The following is a 22,558-nucleotide window of genomic DNA, read 5'->3' on the forward strand; positions in this document are numbered from 1 at the left end:
AATTAAAAATGCTATAAAGACATGATTTCTATTTTCCTCTGATACTTTTTGTTCCAGTCAATTTTCACATTTTAATGATTTAGAAAACATTATTTCATGCCTATTTTTGTTTATAAATACCTGAAGGCAAATACATATCTATAAATAGATGTACTCCCGACAGCCGCAGATTCTCTCTCTCTCTCTCTCTCTTTCTGTCCTTCTTTTATTCCTTTCTTTACTCTTTCTTTCTTCAGGGAAACTGACAGAATTAAACTGACCGTACATAAAGAGCGAGAGATATGTTGCCATGTAATATTCTCCATAAACTCTTGCACAATGACTTCCTCACAACACTCACACATGCATCAAAAACAGAATTGTGATAAACTCCAAAACAATTGCCTGATATTAACACAAAAATATCAGAATTCAGAGGAATTTAGTCATTTCTTCAGCTCTGGAATGGGATTCGTGCTGTAAAGGCTTTTAACAAGTGGGTTTAATGAGGGTTTAACAAGTCAGGGATAAGGTTACCTTTCTGATCTTCTTTGTGAGGCCAGCATCGTCACATTTATTAATTCGAAGTGTTTTAAAAGAAACCTTAACACTTACACAGCTTACTGCTAAATGAGCAAATAATGTCAGATCATTTCAAACCTGCTGTTTTTTTCTATTTGTATTTCACACACACTCAAAAATGAAGGTACAAAAGCTGTCACTGGGCGAGTACGTTTTTAAAAATACACTTTTGTACCTATTAGGTTGTCACACGTGTGGACTCTTTTGTTGTTGTTTTGTCTTCTCCCATGTGTTCAGTGTCACCTACTTTCTATTAATTGTCTAACTGTGTCTTGTTAATTTAGTCAATTCCTGTGTGTATTTAAGTTCCAGTTTGCTTCTGTTTAATCGTCAGTTCTCGTCTTTAATGCGTGTGGTCCTTTTTGTCCTGCCTGCTTGCAGCTATATTGCTATTTTGTTCGTTTTTAGAGGATTAAAACTGTTTTAGTTTATTTTTCTCATTGAGTGCTCCTTCTCATAAAACCACACCGTGACATAGGCTCAAATATGTACCTTTACGAACTAATATGTGTACCTTTTAAGCTACCAAAATGGACCCTTTAGGTACAAACATGTCCCTTTTAAAATCTACCGCCCCAGTGACAGCTTTTGTACCTTTATTTCCAAGAGTGTATTTGCACTAAAAGGTATAATATACAGTATTATCATAATTCACTGTGTTCCTGTCATAATCCTTAGAAATAGCAGAATGTATCGCTTAAAGTGCAACATAACAAACAAATACACACATTAACCCTCTGTCCACTAAAAGACACTGCAATCATCTGCAAACGTACAGGCTTTATTCAAATATATTTACACTAAATGTATAATTGAAATTACATTTCATTATATGACCAAATTAATTTACAAAACCACAAGCTGGTTTTAGACAGCACAGACTCCTTTTGCAAACCAACTAAAAATCTATTACATCTAAACATGAATAAATATATGAATTATATGTACAATTTAGTGTCTAGTGCCTCGGTCTGTTCCTCTTATTTACACAATGTCCCATTTCTCCTTTTTTCTCTCTCTACTCTCATTCTGAAAAACACGCTTTAGCTAAAAAACCCCAATCTCTATCTGATCTCAGGCTCTGGTTTCTGCTGGTGCTGTGTGTTCAGCTCCTCCAGGATCCACACAGAGCCCCTCACCGGACTGAAGGTGACCAGGAAGCAGTTCTCCGCACTTCCTGTGTCACTCCTGCTCTCCTATACAAACAGTCGAAAAGCATTGATCTAGACTGATCCCAACGACACAATCCAGCCGTGACTCTGCTGTGATTCAGAAAGTGTGTGTCACTGGCCTTACACCTGTTCAGTTTAACCAGGGTGGCTCTCAATGTCCTCTAAACTGGGCGGTCTGATGCCGATGCACTGAGACACCAGCGAATCAGCTGACGGCACTCTGTTACACACAACACAGTCTTCAGCAACACAAAAGCACACGCTTCACCTGGATCTGGGCGTGGCGTCTGTCTCTTGCCTGTAGACAGCTCTCTAGGGAAGGTCAGCCTGCTTTTGGAGGTGACCCTGCGTGCTCCTCTGAAGGGGAAACAGCCGCACAGGATGCTGTAGAGCGTCACCCGACCGACCAAACCGTGGCGGTCCTGCGTGATAGCGGTGCTGCGAAACCACTCAGGAGGCGTATTCAAGAGTGCCTGAGAGACACAACAAGACCACAAGCGTCCGATCAAAATCTTCCCTTTGCTGTTCACAAGCGCATCACTGCAGTGAGATCAAAGCAACCTGCAAAGTGTCGGTAGGCCGAGTCTTGCAGCAGATCTCCACAGCCGAAGTCCAGCAGCTTGATGTCGTGTGACTCAGTGGAGATCAGCAGGTTCTCCGGTTTGGCGTCCCGGTGCAGGACTCGCGGCTCTCGCAGTGTTTCAGCGCCGTGATCAGCTGCAGCAGGACTTTCTTGGCCAGAGTCTCCTCCAGACATCCGTTCTCCTCGCAGAAACTCTGGAGATCTTGGCAAGGAAGCGGGGCGCTCCAGGATCATGGTGTAGCGTCTGCGATGGTCGAACCACTCCAGCAGCTGCAGGACGTTTGGGCAGGCAGGAGCCGAATTGACCAGGGTCATCAACGCCACCTCCAGCGGCAGCAGACCCTGACCTTCCTGCAGAGACCAAAGATCCGTTACATCCAGAGCTGAATGCAGATTCACAACAGATTCACCTTCAACTCACCACTTTCAGCTTCTCAGGCGTCCTGCTTTTGCAAACGTACTTGATGGCAACCTGTGAACAGATCAACCGCAGGAAATCACGCCTTCACTGATATCGCCAACTCTAAAAGCTGTTTGAAGGAGGCAGGGAAGGAAGCGTCTTACTGGCAGTCTGTCGGACCTGCGTATCCCAGCATGCACCGAGCAGATCCACCTCGGCCCAGCAATGGGCCCTTGGCATACGCTTCTGAAACGCACAAGAACATGTATAAACAGAACATTTTCTATTAATAACTGAGTCATGACATCTTTGATAATCCTGACCTCTGCGGAGCGTTTGGCTGGTCTTGTGTTGGAGGTGGACGGCCCTTCATCCTCCCGGCCGCCGCTCTGCCGCTTCCTCTTCCTGTGAGGCTGATCTGTGGACACAGAAACAGCCAGGTCAGAAGGCAGAGGCGCGATGTATCCTGGTAGCTCTTGGCTCAGGGGCTGCTCTGGGTCACGATCACCAGAGCCTCGTCTCCCATCCTCCTGAGCAGCCGTCTGAGAGATAGCAGCGCTCCTGGATCTGGAGCGGCCCGAGGCTGAAATATTACACACTTACAATACTTCATACTGTTTTATTAACAGTCAATAATCAAAACCTTATTTAGCACAGTTTATCTGTCACGTGGAACAAGACACGCATCACTTAACTTCAATATAACAGGTTGCACAAGCTGTCAAACAATGCACATACCAATAATAAATATCCTAAAATAATCCATTAAAAAACATACCTCGTCTTTCGTCCGAGTGAGCCATTGACGACTTCCTCCAAACTCCAAATAGGAGAAAAAAAAGAAAATGTATAAAATAAAATGAAATACAATAACAATACAAGACACAACTGCAGTAATAAGTTTAGTTATAGAACAAATAACAGTTTAAAACTCTTCTCCAAGAAAATCCGCTGATCTCCGTCTGAAATAAAAGTCTTCTTCTCGGGAATCCTCCGATGAGCTTCAGAAAGCAACAAGATCTGATCAGAAAATACTCAAATGTCTCCTCGTCTCACAACCAACAGATAGCGATGGGTTCGAGTGTTTATATATTCAGGCGGAACTCATAACACTGCGTCGCTATAGCAACTAAGACGCGAATCACGCCCGGCGCTTACGTCAGTTCCGCATCGCTCGTACATCTCAGCACGAGTTGAATATTTATGCAATTATTCATTTCTTTTTAAATTAAATTTTTATAATAGATTTCATTTTAATTATTTAACTGTTTTAAAAACAGCTTTAAATGACAATTCAAGGAGTTTCATTTGCAAGATTTCATACAACAGTTCAATAAACGACGCTGATATTAAATGACTTACATTGTATGACTGCAACACTTTTTCATGATTTCGCTCTGCTTCGTCAAAGAAAATAGTTTTAAATGAGTTTGGTTTATGCATGAATGTGCGTTTTTAAACGAACGAGTCAATGATTCAGTTAGACACTCATTAAGAACAGACTCCTGAATGAATCAGTCTTTTGAGCGAATCATTTGAACTATGATTCGCTGTTTTAGTTTCAATTGTAAAATACTATTTGAGTTATTTTAATACTTATTTTAATATATATATAGGCCATCGTAAAATATGCTACTGTATGAACTACACTGCAAAAAAACTGCTGTTCTTGTTTAGATTTGTTTTCATTGTTGTCCAGCCAAAATATTCAAAAAATCTTCAATTAGAGGATTTTCAAGACTGACAGACTTTTCAAGAAAAATCTCTCACTTAATTTTGACTCACTTTTTCTTAAAAGGAAGCAATAATTATAGTATATATTTTTATTTTTCTATTTTTATTTTTGCTGTGTTGCACATTTTATATTTTGTATATTGTACATAATTCTCTTTATATCTGTCTTGTCTTGTTATCGTGTTGCACTGTAGAGTTTTTGTCACTAAAACAAATTCCTCGTATGTGCAAACATACCCTGGCAATAAAGTGATTCTGATTCTGATTCTGATCATTTTGATTTCTAGATATTTTTTTCGGAAACGTATGTAAGAAAAGCATATTTTGCAGTTCGGCAACAAAAACAAAATTGGTCATAAAATTGAAAAACAGAAGGGAAGGACTAAAAGGAAGTCCAGCTATTCTTGTCTGGTGACCATCTGTTAAAAATGAGCATAAATTATATTATTATTTGGTAAGCTATTGTCACTTTTAATATGGGGTGTAAGCTGTTTTGTCTGTCATTACAAATGTCCCTATAGTGAAGTTTGCTGATATGATCAAACCAGTGTGCTTTAAAAATAAATAAAATAAACTGAGCTGCATTAAAACACAATGGAGCTCAGCAAGAGTTTTCTGCTTGTAATTATGGAAATTGCTTGATTTATTGACTTGTCTCTAAGGATCCTCGCTCTTACAATACTAAACACAATGAAAATGAATTGACTTTGAAAGACACAGACCTTGTTTATGTCTGTGTTGTGGTTTGTGATGGTGACCCCGAGACCTTTTGTACGCTGCCATCTAGTGGTCGTTTTATGTTGTTGACATTTTTGCGGTTGATATTCATTTTAGTAGAGTTGCATAATGTATTGTTGGAAATTAGCACAAATGAATATAGAGCCAATTCATTTATTTATTTATTTAAAAGTTTTTGCCATAAAACAACATATATTGACATTTGTATTTCATATTAAAATCAGTCTACAGTAAAATGTACTACAGATTCACTCAGAAACTGCATTTGTTGTAACGACTTGTGGATGTAGCTTCGAAATAATTCTATTAAGATACATTGGGTATTAACATAGCCTGTTTTCGTTGTCCTATAGGCTTTCTAAATTTCTAAATCATTAACATTCCATTTTAAAATGAACAATATCATAAATTCATTTACATGAACCTATAACACGCATATATTCTTTATTCTCACATTTACTGAACTTCTAGAACATAGAAGGATACTCTATTTTATTTAATTTTTCCCTGGTGCTTCTTACATGGCTGAATAAATTCAAATGTAATATAGGTTAAGATTAAAATACATCTGCAGTATAAAGGAAACACAAATTAGGGCTTAGCGTCTTTCCATTAACATCAAACAGTAAGCGCGCGCAAGTGTTTAGGGGTCATTATTTAAGAAAAATAATTCGAAAAAGGTATTGCAGCAGAAAAGCAAACTTCAAAAACCTGTTCTAAAATTATGTTATTACTATAGGTAAATGTTGTAAGGTACGGGTAAGGTTTGTTGAATAAAGGTTTGTGTTGTAGAATACAGTTAGGTCCTGCAGAATACAGGTAAGGTTTGTTGAATAAAGGTTAGTGTTTGTACAGTACAGGTAAGTCCTATAGAGTACAGATAAGTTCTGTAGCATACAAGTAAGGTTTGTTGACTAAAGATAAGTGTTTTAGAGTACAGGTACAATTTGTTGACTGAAGGTAAATGTTGTAGAATACAGGTAAGGTTTGTTGACTGAAGGTCAGTGTTTTAGAAGTCTGAGTAAGGTTATCTTCTTGAAGAGGGAGAACCCCACTGTCCTGCCAGGACGATGGCAGCCGGGTATTCGATGGACGCGTGGGAGAAGTGGCGTCTCGTGTGCTTGGCACCTCTTTCCGTGGAGGATATTGAAGATATCTTTCATTTCGGAACTTTGATTACGGGCTATTGCTGATCGGATTGGGCATAGCCCTGGTATATCGACAAATTGAGAGAACGAGGGCAGCTGTCCACAGCCCCACAAGGCTGCCTGGAATAACTGAAGTAGTGGGCAGATCTGTCGGGACTCAGACTGTGGTTGTAAACCGCACTTTGGATAACATCATGGGGAAGCTCGAGGCTTTGCATCGAAAAATGGATCAATTTGGGGACCACAATGGACAATAGAGTTGTTCGGGTAAACTGCTTACGACTACTCGCACCAAGCCTAAACAAATTCCATTCCTATCTGGTTTCGACTCCCTCTACCATGCACTGCTGGAAAAACAACTCCCCCGGTAGATCACGGCAGTGAAGACGCTCTCGCACTCCTCACTCCCACCTTTCCGCCTGCCTGGCAGACAGGTCTGGATCAACGCTGCATTGACGGCTGCCAGAGAAGGATGACTGCTCGCCAGTGGAGGATCCCAATGACCCAGAGACTTTACATTGTTTTACATGTTGTCAAAGTGTCTAAACTATCTTCTTCTATTGCTGAGGTGTTTTTTTTTCCCCGTTATCACACTGTGGTCCTGTCATGAGTGAGGGGTCTGAGCGCGTTGGATCCATATGCAGGCTTTTATTAAACGAAGGCATGGTCATAGCAGGCAGGCGTCAAACAGGGCAAACAGATGTATAGGAGGCGAGGCAATAACAAAATCCAGAAACAGGCGATGGTCAGGTCAGGCAGCAAACAATCAGAAAACCGAAAAACAGACAGGGTCAAAACCAGGGAACTCAGAAACAATAATCCACGAACGATCTAACAAAGAAACAGGCGAAACAATGCAACCTGCAGGTGAGTGGCTTGCTACAGTTTTTATAGTCCTGGAACAGGAAGTAGCAGCAGAGGGAGTGATCGCAGATCACCCAGGGGTAAGAGCCCCCTCTTCTGGCTTCAGTGACATAGCCCCCTCCTAGGAGCGACTCCTGGCACTCCATAAAACAAACAAAAACACTGTGAGCTTGGGAGGGGTTCCAGGAGGGGGTCAGCAAACGGAGTCCAAGGAGGAAGAGATGGAGGGAGGAGCCAGGAGAAAACAGGAGGAGTCCGGGCGGGAGGCGATCCAGAGCCCAGCCATGATGGTCAGTGGTGGAGCCGACGGAGGAGGAGCCATGGAGAGGTAACTGTCATCGACTCCATGGGGCCGACCGATGGCAGCGGAGCTGGTGGTCGAGAGACTGAGGCGGAGGCGGAGAGCCGAAGAGCCAGGGTGACACAGAGGCGCTGGAGGTCCTAGGCGACACCGCAGGCCGGCAACTGATGCGGAGACGGGGACGAGAAGGGACGCGGTGAAGCCAGAGGACTGAGGTGGAGCCGGGGAGGGAGGAGCCTGACAGAGCCGGAGGATGGAGGGACGAGGCGAAGCTGGAGGAGTGGAATCCTGAGGCGACGGATGGTCGACGACCGACCAAGGCGTAGCTGGAGAGACGATGGAGCCTGGTGGAGCTGGTGGACTGACGGAGCACGGTGGAGAGGAGGGAGCTAGAAGCCCAGGGGAGCCGATGGGTCTACAAGCCGAGGTGGAGTCTGGGACTCGGAGGCGGAGCGATGAAGCGAGGATCCTTCACCCACGGCGGCGATGGAGACTGGCAGACCCGTGGTGAGCTCCAGGTGGAGGGCAGAGGATGAGTGCAGGGGCTGCTGGGATCCATCGACGACGTGTAGCAAGGGTGGGAGGGTGGGATAACTTGAGGTTTTGCACGAGGCGCGGGCACTGGAGGCTTTGCACGGCAGGTGGCCATCTTGGGAAGCGGCTCTGGGCAGGCGGCGGCCATCTTGGGAAGCGGCTCTGGGCAGGCGGCGGCCATCTTGGGAAGTGGCTCTGGGCAGGCGGCGGCCATCTTGGGCAGCAGCTCGGGGAAGGCGGCCATCTTGGGCAGCGGCTCTGGGAAGAAGGCGGCCATCTTGGGCAGCGGCTCTGGGAAGAAGGCGGCCATCTTGGGCAGCGGCTCTGGGAAGAAGGCGGTCATCTTGGTCAGCGGCTCTGGGAAGAAAGCGGCCATCTTGGGCAGCGGCTCTGGGAAGGCAGCCATTACTGGAGTTGATGCTGTATCCTTTTCCTCCTCAACACCCAACGTGAAAGCTGACCCCACAGTCACTAAACCGAACTCAATAAACTGTGCAAGCGACTCACGTGGACCCTCACGAACAAGTTTTGTCTTGAGTGGCTGATTTACTCCCTCATGATACAACTCAATCAATAAGCAGTCAGGTATGTCAGAGAGGTAAGCCATGTCCAGAAACTCTTGAGTATAATCCTCAATTGATCGAGTGCCTTGCTTGAGGGCCAATAAGCGTCTAGCGAGGGTCCTACCTGGACATGGATCAGGTGAAAAGCCGCTGGATCCTGGTGTGAGGTTGCATTCTGTCATGAATGAGGGGCCTGAGGCGTGCGGATCCATATGCAGGCTTTTATTAAACGAAGGCATGGTCATAGCAGGCAGGCGTCAAACAGGGCAAACAGATGTATAGGAGGCGAGGCAATAACAAAATCCAGAAACAGGCGATGGTCAGGTCAGGCAGCAAACAATCAGAAAACCGAAAAACAGACAGGGTCAAAACCAGGGAAATCAGAAACAATAATCCACGAACGATCTAACAAAGAAACAGGCGAAACAATGCAACCTGCAGGCGAGTGGCTTGCTACAGTTTTTATAGTCCTGGAACAGGAAGTAGCAGCAGAGGGAGTGATCGCAGATCACCCAGGGGTAAGAGCTCCCTCTGCTGGCTTGGTGACAGGTCCCCTAGGAGCACAGTCTGGGTTTGTTTTTTGTTTTTTCTCGCCTCACCCTTCCTCATGTAAATGCTGTACTTCCTTATTTCTGTCATCCCATCATGTCTAACCCCATCTTGTATCTGGATGTGGATGGGATGATGGCCCAAAGCATTTCACTACATGTCGTACTACGTATGTCTGTGTATGTGACCAATGGAATTTGAATTTGATTTGATTTGATTTGATTTGACTAAAGGTAAGTCCTGTAGAATACAGGAAAGGTTTGTTGAATGAAGCTAAGTGATTTAGAAAACAGGTAAGTCCTGTGGAATAGATGTAAGGCTTGTTGAATTAAGGTAAGTAATTTAGAAAACAGGTAAGTCCTCTAGAATACAGGTAACGTATGTTGACTAAAGGTAAGAGTACAGGTACAGCTTGTTAACTAAAGGTAAGTCCTGTAGAATGCAGATTAGGTCTGTTGATTAAAGGTAAGTCCAGTAGAATACATGTAAGATTTGTTGAATGAAGGTAAGTGATTTAGAAAACAGGTAAGTCCTGTAGAATACAGGTATGCTTTCTAGACTAAAGGTAAGTGTTTTAGAGTACAAGTAAGGTCTGTTGAGTTAAGATATGTCCTCTAGAATACAGGTAAAGTTTGTTGACTAAAAGTAAGTCTCATAGAATACAGGTAAGGTTTGTTGAATAAAAGTAGGTGTTTGGCAAAAAAATCATATTTAATGTGTCCAAAAGCAGTCTAAAGAGATAAAGACAGATAAAAGACTGAAGTAAATGCATGTAAACACAAATGTAAATGTATCTTTATACACTATATTGACAAAAGTTTTGGGTCACCCACTTCCAATAAACAGGTTGAACTACTTTATTATTAATTTTATCATTAAATTTAGTATGTATTTATTATTATAATATCCATGAGTACAAATCGTAATGTTAAAGCATACAATGATGTTCTAGGGAATTGTGGATACAGATTTATGGACAGGACTCTAACATGACAATGCCTCTGTGTATAAGGCAAGTTTAAATAACAAATGATTGATTGAGTCACTGTGGAAGATCTTGACTGTTCTTCATAAAGCCTGATCCCAGCTGAACACTTCTGAGTGTGCGAGTTTAAATAACGCAGCTGTAACGTAGTAACAAACACAACACGACTGGTGTCTGATTCAGAAGCAAATCCACAAGAGCACAAGAACAATGTCAGAGCTGTAGCCCAAGACTGATGATACACAGGGCAATTGAGAATAGGTAACAGATCTTTATCTGGATCGTTTAGATCAGTCTGCGGGCTCCATGTATCATCAGTCTGCGAGCCTCATTGCTTCAGGACAGGTCCAGCTCCAGTCTACAGCCATGATCCCGGTCCATATCAGTGTCATTTTCCAGCAATAAAACCAACAACTGAAAATAAACAAATGTAAAAATATTTTGGAGTAAAGAGTGATTTTCTTTCACAATACACTTCAGTCTTCAGTGTTGTTTGCATATTTTAAGGTTTCCTCAGATTGATTGATTTCCTTGATTTGAGAAATTTACACAATAACAATGTCAGTTTCACACTTGAGTTTATTCTGATTTGAACTTTCATGGTATTCACAAGTTGGTCCAAGTATCTGTAAACAAAAACGTTTGTAAAAATTACATTTATATTATTTTACTTTTTAACTCTAATCTAAAATTGAAACAATGAGGTCAATGTAATTGCAGTCTCATAGTTATGTTGGGCATATCCTACATTCACTCTTTGGTCTGCTATGGTTTAAAATCCAAATCGCATTCTCTCGTGTTCATAAAAGTGTGTAACACCCTTCCATACAGTGATCATAAAGTATGGGTAAAACTCACAAAACCTTCTCAGGGATTTGGCGTAGAAGGTAATTTCATAAATGTTCCCAAAGCAGTCAGTAGTAGTGTTAAAACAGTCAGGTGCTGTAGACGGTGACTTTGTGACTGATCTCCTGAAGCAGTTCTTTCACAGCCTTATCCACATCCACCAGTTCATTGGCCTTGTCCTCCAGCAGCTTCTGATCTACATCATAGTTCTTCTCAGGATCTGAAAAACACAGACATATTGTTCTTTTAAGCGAGAACATTTAAAAGTTAATGTTTTGTGATGGTTCTCTTCTAATGCTTTAATTAGAGATGCGTTATTGACATACTTTTTAGCAGCTGGAGTTTGTCGCTGGCCTGTAGCAGCCATGTTTTGGCTTCCTGTTGGAGTTTCTCTGCTCTTTTCTTGGCCTCTGCCACTCCTTCTGCTTTCTGTGTGATCACCTGCTCGACACTACTGTACTTGTCCTTCAGCTCTGAATCCAGATCCTGCATAAACAGTCATGTATAGTATAGGTTACAAACCCACAACACTTCTTAGCAGAGATGGCGTATCATATCCAGGTGATTCATGCACCTTTTGAGCTGCTCAGCAAGTGCAAGATGGCGCCGTTGAGGTCGGCTGCCGTCCACGACCGCTCGGCAAAACTTTCTGTTTTTTTGTTAAGTATGTTTGTATTTTAAATAGTCTACGCTGTTTTCTTTATATAAGATGGCTATTACTACATATGACCGAGCCACTCTTATATCTATTGGTGTACAATGCACCCACCTTTCGCCGCGTTTTAAACCCGGACCCATGTTGGCGGCGAGATCCTGTCGAAGACAAAAGGGCGCGACCGCACCGGCATCCCGAGAGAAGCGAGCGGCATCAGGAACAGGTTGAGGGCACGCTCACGCCGCGCTCCCCTACCTAGTGTCCTGTTAGCCAGCGTCCAGTCTCTGGAAAACAAGCTCGATGACCTCAGGGCAAGGATCAAGTTCCAGAGAGACATGGTGCGGGACTGCAACCTCCTCTGCTTCACCAAGACATGGCTGAACCCAGTGGTACGCCATACAACCGCCGAGTTTTTCTCTGTTTACCGCATGGACAGAACAATGGAGTCGGGGAAGACAAGAGGAGGTGGAGTGTGTCTGATGGTGAACAATCGCTGGTGCGAGTTGTTTACCAACCCTCTCTCACGCTCCTGCACACCAAACCTGGAACTTCTGACCATCAATTGTCGCCCTTTCTATCTTCCACAAGAATTCAGCTCGGTCATAGTCAGTGCCGTTTATATTCCACCTCAAGCACGATCACCTAACATCACACCAGTCACAGCACCGGGACGCCGCACTCATTGTGATGGGGATTTTAACAGTGCAAACCTCAAGCGCGCACCGCCAAACTTTCACCAGCAACTCACCTGCCCCACCAGGGGCGAAAGGACACTGGATCACTGCTACACACCCTTCATAGAGAGCTACAAGGCAAAATCATGCCCACCGTTTGGTAAATCGGACCATGGCGCCATCTTCCTCGTGCCTGTTTACAAACAGAGGCTGAAACAGGAAGCCCGGTACAGAGAGGAGGTGTCACGCTGGTCTGAGCATTCGGTGGCCGCTCTGCAGGGCGCTTTGGATGGCGCAGACTGGGCCATGTTCAGGTGTAGCTCCGAGGGCGTCAAGCGTGTTCACAGAAGCAGTGATGGGATTCATCGGGAAACTAGCGGATGACACGGTAGAAAACAGTCATCAGGGCGTTTCCCAACCAGAAGCCGTGGGTAAACCGTGGGTAAACTATCCACGACTCTCTGAGATCCCGCTCCGCGGCCTATAACGGGGATAGTGTTACGAGCCTCCCGTTTGTCTAGAGGGCACGCAAGGCTGTAACAAATAAAGTCTACAAAAAAAAAAAAACGCGTCGGACGGTCACATCAATCCCTGATCCAGAAAAGCACAAACGCAGTCTTGAATAAATATCTTTCATTTATTTAAGAACAGATGAATAACAGAGGAAGCAAATCTTCAGGAGAGGCAAGGCCAACATAACAAAACAAACTACAAATTACAAAATATAAATAACCTACTCAAACGAAAATAAATAAATAACAGAGTCTTACCTTAGATATTTAATCTCTCCCTGAAACAGTCTACAGTCCCCTCGTGTTTCAAACAGTCCATCATTGTTCCTGTGCCGAAGAAACCTCTTGCCTCTTGCCTGAATGATTACGCGCGCAGTTCTGGCGACGGTAGAGATGAAGTGCTTTGAGAGACTCGTCAGAGACTTCATCACCGCATCACTACCGGACACACTCGACCCACTACAATTCGCCCACCGCCAGAACCGGTCTACGGAGGATGCCATCACACACCTCCTCCACACAACCACGAGCCACCTGGATTTTAGAAAAGGGAACTATGTGAAATTGCTGTTCGTGGACTATAGTTCAGCGTTCAACACCATAGTTCCCTCCACACTCACCTCGAAGTTGGAGGTCCTGGGACTCAGCCCATCCCTGCGTCACTGGATCACCAACTTCCTGACCGACAGACCACAAGCCGTCACGGATGGGAAAACACACCTCATCCTCCCTCACTCTCAGCACTGGAGCCCCTCAGGGTTGTGTTCTGAGCCCCTGTTGTACTCGCTGTACACACATGACTGTGTGGCCACTACAAACTCCATCACCATCATTAAATTTGCTGGCGACACTGTCGTGGTGGGCCTGATATCCAACAACGATGAGATGGTCTACCTTCAGGAGAACAATCTGCTCCTGAGCGTCAGAAAAACAAAGGAGTTAATAGTGGACTTCAGCACGAAGCAGGTGCGCTCTTACCATCCCATCATGATCAAAGGGGACCCGGTGGAGAGAGTGGACAGTTTCGGTACCTGGGTGTTCACATCACGCAGGACCTGTCTTGGTCCTGTCACATCAACACCCTGGTGAAGAAGGCCCGGCAGCGTCTATACCATCTGAGGCGCTTAAGGGACTTCAGACTCCCATCTCAGGTGCTCAGGAACTTTTACACCTGCACCATTGAGAGTGTCCTGACGGAAACATCACCTCCTGGTTCGGGAACAGCACCATGCAGGACAGGCGAGCCCTTCAGAGGGTGGTGCGGTCAGCTGAGCGCACCACCCGCACTGACTCCCCTGTGCTGCAGCACATCTACAACAAGCGGTGCTGTACCAGGGCCAGGAAGATCGTGGAAGACCTCGGCCATCCCAACAATGGACTCTTCTTTCTGTTGCGTTAAGGAAAGCGCTTTTCGTTCCCTGAAGGCAAACACAGAGAGAATGAGGAGGAGCTTCTTCCATGAGGCCATTCGGAGTCTGAACCAGAGAACACCCAGCGCCTAATCACCGGGATTCCCATGTTCACCCCTCTTTCCCCAGATACCCACTTACAACTGGACAATTACACTGGACAATACTCCACTAGTCACTTTACATTGGACATTCACACAGCCACTTTATATTTTATACTTTATTTTATTTTTACCTTTTATACTTTGTACACTTCTTCGTATATATATATTTTTATATTTTATATTTTTCGTTTTCTATTCCGACGCTGGAAGGTTGTAAAAACATTTCACTGCATGTCGTACCATGTATGTATGTGTATGTGACAAATCAAATTTGAATTTGAATTTTTGAAGTGCCTTGATGCTGTCCGCCTCTTTCTCTGTGCTGTTCGCGCTGGTGGAGGTGTTGAGTGCCTTTTCTTTCAGCAAAGCTACATCGCTTTCCAACTTCAGCAGCCTTGAGCGGTGTTACTCAGTTTTAGCTCCAAGTCCAACGCATTTTAAACAAAGAGTCACAAATTGCTTCAAAGATCAAGTCCAAATTACTAATGACTAAAGAATGGCTAAAACGGTCCCCTTTGGAACCAATGGCTAGAAATGTAGACTTACGGAGACCAGCAGGTCTTGCGTTCCCTTGATGTCAGCGCTGGCCTGTTTCAGAGCCTCGGTCACTGAACTCTGGGCGCGCTCAGCCTGCTGCAAGGCCTCCTTCACCATCTCAGAGGTGTCTTTCACATCCGTCGCCTCCTTTCTGTGAAAACCAGACAATATACAAACATTTACATTCATTTCCAGTTATTATTGTCATTTGACTGCACAGACACTACATTTTACTTTACTATTCTCTGTTTGATACTCTTAAGTGCTTTGACACAATCTGTATTGTTAAAAGCGCTATATAACTCTGATTAACAATGAACCGGTCAGTAGGTGGCAATGCTACCACATTCCACAGATATGGTACATTTTAGTGAAGTGCTTCTCAACCAGAATCCCACTCAAAATTGCTCATTCCAAAAATAGTTTTTCCTTCACGTCAGATTTTTCTACTAAATGTTTTGCTTTCGACAATTATTTATGCGACAAAGAAGTCTTGTACTACGCCTTAATTAAAAATGCTATAAAGACATGATTTCTATTTTCCTCTGATACTTTTTGTTCCAGTCAATTTTCACATTTTAATGATTTAGAAAACATTATTTCATGCCTATTTTTGTTTATAAATACCTGAAGGCAAATACATATCTATAAATAGATGTACTCCCGACAGCCGCAGATTCTCTCTCTCTCTCTCTCTCTTTCTGTCCTTCTTTTATTCCTTTCTTTACTCTTTCTTTCTTCAGAAACTGACAGAATTAAACTGACCGTACATAAAGAGCGAGAGATATGTTGCCATATAATATTCTCCATAAACTCTTGCACAATGACTTCCTCACAACACTCACACATGCATCAAAAACAGAATTGTGATAAACTCCAAAACAATTGCCTGATATTAACACAAAAATATCAGAATTCAGAGGAATTTAGTCATTTCTTCAGCTCTGGAATGGGATTCGTGCTGTAAAGGCTTTTAACAAGTGGGTTTAATGAGGGTTTAACAAGTCAGGGATAAGGTTACCTTTCTGATCTTCTTTGTGAGGCCAGCATCGTCACATTTATTAATTCGAAGTGTTTTAAAAAACCTTAACACTTACACAGCTTACTGCTAAATGAGCAAATAATGTCAGATCATTTCAAACCTGCTGTTTTTTTCTATTTGTATTTCACACACACTCAAAAATGAAGGTACAAAAGCTGTCACTGGGTGATACGTTTTTAAAAAATACACTTTTGTACCTATTAGGTTGTCACACGTGGACTCTTTTGTTGTTGTTTTGTCTTCTCCCATGTGTTCAGTGTCACCTACTTTCTATTAATTGTCTAACTGTGTCTTGTTAATTTAGTCAATTCCTGTGTGTATTTAAGTTCCAGTTTGCTTCTGTTTAATCGTCAGTTCTCGTCTTTTAATGCGTGTGGTCCTTTTTGTCCTGCCTGCTTGCAGCTATATTGCTATTTTGTTCGTTTTTAGAGGATTAAAACTGTTTTAGTTTATTTTTCTCATTGAGTGCTCCTTCTACTTAAACCACACCGTGACATAGGCTCAAATATGTACCTTTACGAACTAATATGTACCTTTTAAGCTACCAAAATGGACCCTTTAGGTACAAACATGTCCCTTTTAAAAATCTACCGCCCCAGTGACAGCTTTTGTACCTTTATTTCCAAGAGTGTATTTGCACTAAAAGGTATAATATACAGTATTATCATAATTCACTGTGTTCCTGTCATAATCCTTAGAAATAGCAGAATGTATCGCTTAAAGTGCAACATAACAAACAAATACACACATTAACCCTCTGTCCACTAAAAGACACTGCAATCATCTGCAAACGTACAGGCTTTATTCAAATATATTTACACTAAATGTATAATTGAAATTACATTTCATTATATGACCAAATTAATTTACAAAACCACAAGCTGGTTTTAGACAGCACAGACTCCTTTTGCAAACCAACTAAAAATCTATTACATCTAAACATGAATAAATATGAATTATATGTACAATTTAGTGTCTAGTGCCTCAGTCTGTTCCTCTTATTTACACAATGTCCCATTTCTCCCTTTTTCTCTCTACTCTCATTCTGAAAAACACGCTTTAGCTAAAAACCCCAATCTCTATCTGATCTCAGGCTCTGGTTTCTGCTGGTGCTGTGTGTTCAGCTCCTCCAGGATCCACACAGAGCCCCTCACCGGACTGAAGGTGACCAGGAAGCAGTTCTCCGCACTTCCTGTGTCACTCTGCTCTCCCTATACAAACAGTCGAAAAGCATTGATCTAGACTGATCCCAACGACACAATCCAGCCGTGACTCTGCTGTGATTCAGAAAGTGTGTGTCACTGGCCTTACACCTGTTCAGTTTAACCAGGGGTGGCTCTCAATGTCCTCTAAACTGGGCGGTCTGATGCGATGCACTGAGACACCAGCGAATCAGCTGGCGGCACTCTGTTACACACAACACAGTCTTCAGCAACACAAAAGCACACGCTTCACCTGGATCTGGGCGTGGCGTCTGTCTCTTGCCTGTAGACAGCTCTCTAGGGAAGGTCAGCCTGCTTTTGGAGGTGACCCTGCGTGCTCCTCTGAAGGGAAACAGCCGCACAGGATGCTGTAGAGCGTCACCCGACCGACCAAACCGTAGCGGTCCTGCGTGATAAGCGGTGCTGCGAAACCACTCAGGAGGCGTATTCAAGAGTGCCTGAGAGACACAACAAGACCACAAGCGTCCGATCAAAATCTTCCCTTTGCTGTTCACAAACGCATCACTGCAGTGAGATCAAAGCAACCTGCAAAGTGTCGGTAGGCGAGTCTTGCAGCAGATCTCCACAGCCGAAGTCCAGCAGCTTGATGTCGTGTGACTCAGTGGAGATCAGCAGGTTCTCGGTTTGGCGTCCCGGTGCAGGACTCCGGCGGCTCGCAGTGTTTCAGCGCCGTGATCAGCTGCAGCAGGACTTTCTTGGCCAGAGTCTCCTCCAGACATCCGTTCTCCTCGCAGAAACTCTGGAGATCTTGGCAAGAGAGCGGGGCGCTCCAGGATCATGGTGTAGCGTCTGCGATGGTCGAACCACTCCAGCAGCTGCAGGACGTTTGGGCAGGCAGGAGCCGAATTGACCAGGGTCATCAACGCCACCTCCAGCGGCAGCAGACCCTGACCTTCCTGCAGAGACCAAAGATCCGTTACATCCAGAGCTGAATGCAGATTCACAACAGATTCACCTTCAACTCACCACTTTCAGCTTCTCAGGCGTCCTGCTTTTGCAAAGCGTGCTTGATGGCAACCTGTGAACAGATCAACCGCAGGAAATCACGCCTTCACTGATATCGCCAACTCTAAAAGCTGTTTGAAGGAGGCAGGGAAGGAAAGCGTCTTACTGGCAGTCTGTCGGACCTGCGTATCCCAGCATGCACCGAGCGAATCCACCTCGGCCCAGCAATGGGCCCTTGGCATACGCTTCTGAAACGCACAAGAACATGTATAAACAGAACATTTTCTATTAATAACTGAGTCATGACATCTTTGATAATCCTGACCTCTGCGGGAGGCGTTTGGCTGGTCTTGTGTTGGAGGTGGGCGGCCCTTCATCCTCCCGGCCGCCGCTCTGCGCTTCCTCTTCCTGTGAGGCTGATCTGTGGACACAGAAACAGCCAGGTCAGAAGGCAGAGGCGCGATGTATCCTGGTAGCTCTTGGCTCAGGGGCTGCTCTGGGTCACGATCACCAGAGCCTCGTCTCCCATCCCCTCCTGAGCAGCCGTCTGAGAGATAGCAGCGCTCCTGGATCTGGAGCGGCCCGAGGCTGAAATATTACACACTTACAATACTTCATACTGTTTTATTAACAGTCAATAATCAAAACCTTATTTAGCACAGTTTATCTGTCACGTGGAACAAGACACGCATCACTTAACTTCAATATAACAGGTTGCACAAGCTGTCAAACAATGCACATACCAATAATAAATATCCTAAAATAATCCATTAAAAAACATACCTCGTCTTTCGTCCGAGTGAGCCATTGACGACTTCCTCCAAACTCCAAATAGGGAAAAAAAAAGAAAATGTATAAAATAAAATGAAATACAATAACAATACAAGACACAACTGCAGTAATAAGTTTAGTTATAGAACAAATAACAGTTTAAAACTCTTCTCCAAGAAAATCCGCTGATCTCCGTCTGAAATAAAAGTCTTCTTCTCGGGAATCCTCCGATGAGCTTCAGAAAGCAACAAGATCTGATCAGAGAAAATACTCAAATGTCTCCTCGTCTCACAACCAACAGATAGCGATGGGTTCGAGTGTTTATATATTCAGGCGGAACTCATAACACACGTCGCTATAGCAACTAAAGGCGCGAATCACGCCGGCGCTTACGTCAGTTCCGCATCGCTCGTACATCTCAGCACGAGTTGAATATTTATGCAATTATTCATTTCTTTTTAAATTAAATTTTTATAATAGATTTCATTTTAATTATTTAACTGTTTTAAAAACAGCTTTAAATGACAATTCAAGGAGTTTCATTTGCAAGATTTCATACAACAGTTCAATAAGCAGCGCTGATATTAAATGACTTACATTGTATGACTGCAACACTTTTTCATGATTTCGCTCTGCTTCGTCAAAGAAAATAGTTTTAAATGAGTTTGGTTTATGCATGAATGTGCGTTTTTAAGCGAACGAGTCAATGATTCAGTTAGACACTCATTAAGAACAGACTCCTGAATGAATCAGTCTTTTGAGCGAATCATTTGAACTATGATTCGCTGTTTTAGTTTCAATTGTAAAATACTATTTGAGTTATTTTAATACTTATTTTAATATATATATAGGCCATCGTAAAATATGCTACTGTATGAACTACACTGCAAAAAAACTGCTGTTCTTGTTTAGATTTGTTTCATTGTTGTCCAGCCAAAATATTCAAAAAATCTTCAATTAGAGGATTTTCAAGACTGACAGACTTTTCAAGAAAAATCTCTCACTTAATTTTGACTCACTTTTTCTTAAAAGGAAGCAATAATTATAGTATATATTTTTATTTTTCTATTTTTATTTTTGCTGTGTTGCACATTTTATATTTTGTATATTGTACATAATTCTCTTTATATCTGTCTTGTCTTGTTATCGTGTTGCACTGTAGAGTTTTTGTCACTAAAACAAATTCCTCGTATGTGCAAACATACCTGGCAATAAAGTGATTCTGATTCTGATTCTGATCATTTTGATTTCTAGATATTTTTCCGGAAGCGTATGTAAGAAAAGCATATTTTGCAGTTCGGCAACAAAAACAAAATTGGTCATAAAATTGAAAAACAGAAGGAAGGACTAAAAGGAAGTCCAGCTATTCTTGTCTGGTGACCATCTGTTAAAAATGAGCATAAATTATATTATTATTTGGTAAGCTATTGTCACTTTTAATATGGGGTGTAAGCTGTTTTGTCTGTCATTACAAATGTCCCTATAGTGAAGTTTGCTGATATGATCAAACCAGTGTGCTTTAAAAAATAAATAAAATAAACTGAGCTGCATTAAAACACAATGGAGCTCAGCAAGAGTTTTCTGCTTGTAATTATGGAAATTGCTTGATTTATTGACTTGTCTCTAAGGATCCTCGCTCTTACAATACTAAACACAATGAAAATGAATTGACTTTGAAAGACACAGACCTTGTTTATGTCTGTGTTGTGGTTTGTGATGGTGACCCCGAGACCTTTTTTGTACGCTGCCATCTAGTGGTCGTTTTATGTTGTTGACATTTTTGCGGTTGATATTCATTTTAGTAGAGTTGCATAATGTATTGTTGGAAATTAGCACAAATGAATATAGAGCCAATTCATTTATTTATTTATTTAAAAGTTTTGCCATAAAACAACATATATTGACATTTGTATTTCATATTAAAATCAGTCTACAGTAAAATGTACTACAGATTCACTCAGAAACTGCATTTGTTGTAACGACTTGTGGATGTAGCCGAAATAATTCTATTAAGATACATTGGGTATTAACATAGCCTGTTTTCGTTGTCCTATAGGCTTTCTAAATTTCTAAATCATTAACATTCCATTTTAAAATGAACAATATCATAAATTCATTTACATGAACCTATAACACGCATATATTCTTTATTCTCACATTTACTGAACTTCTAGAACATAGAAGGATACTCTATTTTATTTAATTTTTCCTGGTGCTTCTTACATGGCTGAATAAATTCAAATGTAATATAGGTTAAGATTAAAATACATCTGCAGTATAAAGGAAACACAAATTAGGGCTTAGCGTCTTTCCATTAACATCAAACAGTAAGCGCGCAAGTGTTTAGGGGTCATTATTTAAGAAAAATAATTCGAAAAGGTATTGCAGCAGAAAAGCAAACTTCAAAAACCTGTTCTAAAATTATGTTATTACTATAGGTAAATGTTGTAAAAGGTGCGGGTAAGGTTTGTTGAATAAAGGTTTGTGTTGTAGAATACAGTTAGGTCCTGCAGAATACAGGTAAGGTTTGTTGAATAAAGGTTAGTGTTGTACAGTACAGGTAAGTCCTATAGAGTACAGATAAGTTCTGTAGCATACAAGTAAGGTTTGTTGACTAAAGATAAGTGTTTTAGAGTACAGGTACAATTTGTTGACTGAAGGTAAATGTTGTAGAATACAGGTAAGGTTTGTTGACTGAAGGTCAGTGTTTTAGAAGTCGAGTAAGGTTATCTTCTTGAGAGAGGGACCCCACTGTCCTGCCGGGACGATGGCAGCGGGTATTCGATGGGCCGCGTGGGAGAAGTGGCGTCTCGTGTGCTTGGCACCTCTTTCCGTGGAGGATATTGAAGATATCTTTCATTTGGAACTTTGATTACGGGGCTATTGCTGATCGGATTGGGCATAGCCCTGGTATATCGACAAATTGAGAGAACGAGGGCAGCTGTCCACAGCCCCACAAGGCTGCCTGGAATAACTGAAGTAGTGGGCAGATCTGTCGGGACTCAGACTGTGGTTGTAAACCGCACTTTGGATAACATCATGGGAAGCTCGAGGCTTTGCATCGAAAAATGGATCAATTTGGGGACCACAATGGACAATAGAGTTGTTCGGGTAAACTGCTTACGACTACTCGCACCAAGCCTAAACAAATTCCATTCCTATCTGGTTTCGACTCCCTCTACCATGCACTGCTGGAAAAACAACTCCCCCGGTAGATCACGGCAGTGAAAGCGCTCTCGCCTCCTCACTCCCACCTTTCCGCCTGCCTGGCAGACAGGTCTGGATCAACGCTGCATTGGCGGCTGCCAGAGAAGGATGACTGCTGCTCGCCAGTGGAGGATCCCAATGACCCAGAGACTTTACATTGTTTTACATGTTGTCAAAGTGTCTAAACTATCTTCTTCTATTGCTGAGGTGTTTTTTTTTCCCCGTTATCACACTGTGGTCCTGTCATGAGTGAGGGGTCTGAGGCGTGCGGATCCATATGCAGGCTTTTATTAAACGAAGGCATGGTCATAGCAGGCAGGCGTCAAACAGGGCAAACAGATGTATAGGAGGCGAGGCAATAACAAAATCCAGAAACAGGCGATGGTCAGGTCAGGCAGCAAACAATCAGAAAACCGAAAAACAGACAGGGTCAAAACCAGGGAACTCAGAAACAATAATCCACGAGCGATCTAACAAAGAAACAGGCGAAACAATGCAACC

The 22,558-nt window shown here is 42.8% G+C and overlaps 1 long non-coding RNA gene across 1 annotated transcript; it reads right to left on the reverse strand.

Moving 5' to 3' along the window:
• Window positions 1-11,051: 11,051 nt before the first annotated feature.
• On the reverse strand, window positions 11,052-14,985 carry LOC122341137. The gene is made up of 3 exons (XR_006250430.1): window positions 14,879-14,985; window positions 11,305-11,464; window positions 11,052-11,198 (listed from the first exon to the last, which is right to left on the reverse strand). It is a non-coding gene; the product is annotated as an uncharacterized LOC122341137 (long non-coding RNA).
• Window positions 14,986-22,558: the final 7,573 nt, after the last annotated feature.

Source organism: Puntigrus tetrazona, unplaced genomic scaffold, assembly GCF_018831695.1.
Source record: "Puntigrus tetrazona isolate hp1 unplaced genomic scaffold, ASM1883169v1 S000001140, whole genome shotgun sequence".
Classification (NCBI taxonomy): domain Eukaryota; kingdom Metazoa; phylum Chordata; class Actinopteri; order Cypriniformes; family Cyprinidae; genus Puntigrus; species Puntigrus tetrazona.